Genomic DNA, 4,394 nt, shown 5'->3' with positions numbered 1-4,394 from the left:
CAAAATTATTTAAAGTCTGTTTCCGCCCGAAATTGCGCAGTTTCGACACTCAATTTCAAATTGTAGCTAATTTTTTACACGAACATCTCAATTTCTTGCGCAATTCTTGCTTTTAGCCTCAGCGGTGTACGGAGAACTTTTTTTTTTTTTCTTTTAACATGGTACGGTCTAATGTATTACGAGAGCACACATACCTTTACAAATGTATGTATTTGCTCACTCACGATATCAAATCCCTTTGTCTGCACTATCCGCATAATTTCGGTTGCATTATATGTTTAGTGTTGCACTAACATCCGCTAACCTCTTTGTAGTGATGCTCACTTAAGTTGGCTCCCATCACTAATACCTAAGTTGACAATTTGCATAATAATCACTCTAGCGGCAGAGTAAACAAAGCATCTAAGCGGATTACAATGAGACAATGCTCACATATTATACGTACATATATTCATTCCAGCTAGCATTATCGCTCAACTTGAACCACCAACACCCCCCTCCCTATTCGCACCACCGTTAGCGGTATCATCATTTTCGGTAGCAAGACAATGGCCAAGAATCCGGCCGCTTCCGTTTGTCTGGTACGGCAATTGTGTAAAGTGTGTCAAGTGTCACGACAGCCGCAGGTGATTTGCATACATTTTCGCTATCAAAAGGAGCAGATTAATTGTCGAAATTCAGGAGTGTTAAAACATCAAAACAGCATAACTAGTATTATGATTTAAGCTAGATAGTCAAGCTTAAGGCGTTCAAAGCCTCTTAGTATATATACATATTTATATTAGTTAACGACGGGCATGAAAGATAGTATTGGCTGTAATTTACTGTCTGCCTCTGAATGGTGTTCAAAAGAAGATACATATGTAGGTGCATAAGAAGTTCAAGAGATCTCAATGAGTTTGGAATGGAATGGAATGAAATTGTGGTTGGTCGAGAAAAATAACAAACATTTTTTTCCCAAGCAATGAGGCAGTATTTCCTATTGTACTTAAGGCCTAGAGACAGGATTTAGAGAAAAGGGCGTCTTGCCAATTCATCAGCCAGTTCGTTGCCTGTCACACCGAAAACTTAAAGCTCATTCCACCTTTTAACAAAGTCATCTGGAATGAGCTAATAAGTCCTGTGTACGATGTAACCCTTGGAAAACATTTCTTCAACCCTGCGATTTGCGATAAACTCTCCATAAATGCTACCATAGAATCTTTAACAAAGCTTCGTTCTTATTCCATTCTCGTATATATAAGCAGTTATATAGTGATTCTATAAGACCGCAGACAAGTGGCACCATTATGATTGTCCAATTCCAAGTCATCTAATTCCAGCCACCAGAAGTTTGTTATCGTGCTCCTTCACAGTAACAGCGCTACCAATATAATTTTTCGCCAACTCAAATACCATGCCAAACTCGTTATGGGTGCATAGATAAACAGATTGATATAGAAATCTATTGTGCCCTTAACCATTCACTGTCACCTTATCTAACCCTAAAGATCTCAGAAACTTGAGGAGATCTCCAGGGGTTAGCGATTGTATAGGTTCTTCACTTGACTAGAGTTGGCCTAGGTATCTCTCCCGTTTTCTCGCAACCACCTCGCACTCGCGAAACAGATGTAAAGAGTCTCCACAGAAAACTTGTTATTATCCTTACCCTCTCTTTGGGGAGGTTTATGGTTGCTCTGTAGCTTGTAAGATTCTAGCCTCCCGTAAGCATTTAGCCTGATGTAGACCTGCGGTGTTACGCCTGTGTTGACAACTAAGTCTATTCCTCTCCTTCCTTAGCTCTTCCTTGATTGTGCTAGGTCCGATCGCAAGAAAGGGCTCAGACCATTCTAGCTAGCCGGTCCGTTACCTCGTTACCAACAACTCCTATGTGACCTGGTACCAAAAGTAGTTGGATAACATTATCAATGCTCTCGATAACCAAGAAGGATTTGACCTCATATAGCGTTAGGTCGATATAGAATTTTCACTTTACGGTAATTTCTATATAGGTTAGTCTCTGCAAACAGACAATTGGCATATAAGTATATCCGACTGAAAGATATTCGGTTATGCTCCCATGGGTACCGACTTGGTCCATATTTGCCTGCCCCAATGCCGTACGGAGCTTTTGTCAGCTTGTATATGCCTCTTCACTGGAGAGGTACTCTCTATCTGGGTTTATTTTGAATTTCCTCTCAAAGTCAACTGACTTGGGCCTATCATCTCTGTTGAGCAAAGCTAATGGAACTAGGCAGCCTAGCTTATATTTTTTTCTCGATGATAGGGGTTTGCCTTTGCCAAAGCCTTTGTTCGCGAAATTCTGTAGAGTTAGCTTCGCTACCTGTTCTATGGTAAGATGAAGCGGCTCGTCGGACATGTGCGCATTTCCCCCGTAACACACGTCAGACGTTGAAGCTTGGTAAGGGATTGTCTTTTTCGTAGCTAGATCTAAGCAGCCGCTGCATAAGTGACTATTTGTCTAACTATCATGGTATACATCCATCTCAGGATCTTTAGACTACAGCCGCACATCTTGCCTGCCAGACGTTTGCATACCATTAGTGCCCTTGTGGCTTTGGAAGAGATCGCGTCGTCATGCGCCTTTCACAGAAGTCTGGAATATAGTGTTAGCCTTAGGTAATTAACTTTGGTGGCGACATTGACGGCGACCCCATTCAAAGTAATATTTCTCATATCTGGAAGTGTTCTTCTTCTAGAAAATGTGACAATAACTGTTTTGGTTGTTGCTGAGACCCACACCCACGTACCAACAACCGCTTGCGAAGTTTTGTCTCCTTTGAACTACATCACAGGGAGAACCCACGAAATTGCCTCTATCAATAATCACGATATCATCCACATAGCCTTGAAAGCGGATGCCATTGTCGGTGAAATAGTTTTTTCGTGCAGTGGGTGTAGTTTTGCTTGATAACCTACCTATCTTCTTCTTCTTCTTTATTGGCGCTGTAACCGCCTAAGCGATTTTGGCCGAGTCCAAAACAGCACGCCAGTCTTTTCTCTTCTGTGCTAACTGACGCCAATTGGAAATGCCAAGTGAAGCCAAGTCCTTCTCCACCTGGTCTTTCCAACGCAGAGGAGGCCTTCCTCTTCCTCTGTTACCAGCATCGCGGCCCGCGTTGAATATTTTCAGAGCAGGAGGGTTTCTGTCCATTCGAACGACATGGCCAAACCAGCGGAGACGCTGAATTTTAATTCGCTGCACTATGTCTATATCGTTGCAAAGCTCATACAGCTCATCGTTAAATCGTCTGCGATATTCGCCATCACCAACGCGTAAAGGTCCGTAAATCGTTCGCAGAATCTTTCTCTCGAAAACTCCAAGAGCCGCCTCATCAGATGCTTTCATTGTCCATGCCTCCGCGCCATATACCAGCACAGGCATGATGAGTGACTTATAGAGTGTGATCTTTGTACGACGAGAGAGGACTTTACTTCTCAAGTGCCTACTCAGCCCAAAGTAGCACTTGTTGGCAAGAGTGATTCTCCGTTGGATTTCAAAAAAAAAAAACGAACCTATCCGTTTAGGTGAAAATGTGCCCCGTCGCTCATGATGCTTTCCTTTTTAAATCTGCATTAACGTTTGAAAATTAAAAAAAAAATAATAATAATTTACATATCACTAATGTATCACCCTATATTTTGTTACTCCCAGCACTGCGCATATATCAATGTAGGTATGTGTGTATGTAGTTTTCTCCAGCTTTGCCAGTTTGAAAGCTTCTAATGCCTTCACGGTGGACTGGTTTTTCCCTACGCCTATTCATCCTTAGATTGCACATAGCATTAAAATCGTGTCGAAATTATTTATTTAGTATATAACATTTCATTTTAAGTACCGCTTCACGCATTGCGGGTTCCAGTTATCACTCAGCCGGTTTACCGGTTGCCGGTTACATATACACAAGTATTTTGTGTCGGCAAACCAGCTGTTCGGTTTCCGGAAACTGAAGCTTGTGAAACGGTACTAATACTGCGGACTCGGGTCCAAATTTTTTAACTTAAAGCAAGTGAGTATAAATTTCTATGCATATGTACGTATGTACATTAGGGTGCTCCTAGAATATAAGAAGCAAATTTTAACATTAGATTTCCTTAGCCTCACCCCCTACGTCGATGCTAAGCTAAGCTGAACTTTGCCCCCTGTGCGACACGCCTTAACCGATTCCAATCGGTACCAAAATTTATATGTGATATTTATCTGCGACTGTAGTATTACCGACTGAGGGGGTGAAACTAAAAAAAAATCGTGCATTCGATTTTTTAAGGACCACCTTGATGTACATATATATGTATATTTATTTCGCATCTCTCATTAAAAGTTTCCTCCTTGACCAGATGTAACGCCAATGGCTTTCAACTCTTCCAGCAACTATGTAACTGCATGTACATAT

Source organism: Rhagoletis pomonella, unplaced genomic scaffold, assembly GCF_013731165.1.
Source record: "Rhagoletis pomonella isolate Grant_MI unplaced genomic scaffold, Rhpom_1.0 Rhpom_scaffold_00007, whole genome shotgun sequence".
In the NCBI taxonomy this organism is placed as follows: domain Eukaryota; kingdom Metazoa; phylum Arthropoda; class Insecta; order Diptera; family Tephritidae; genus Rhagoletis; species Rhagoletis pomonella.
This window is presented reverse-complemented; position numbering follows the sequence as displayed.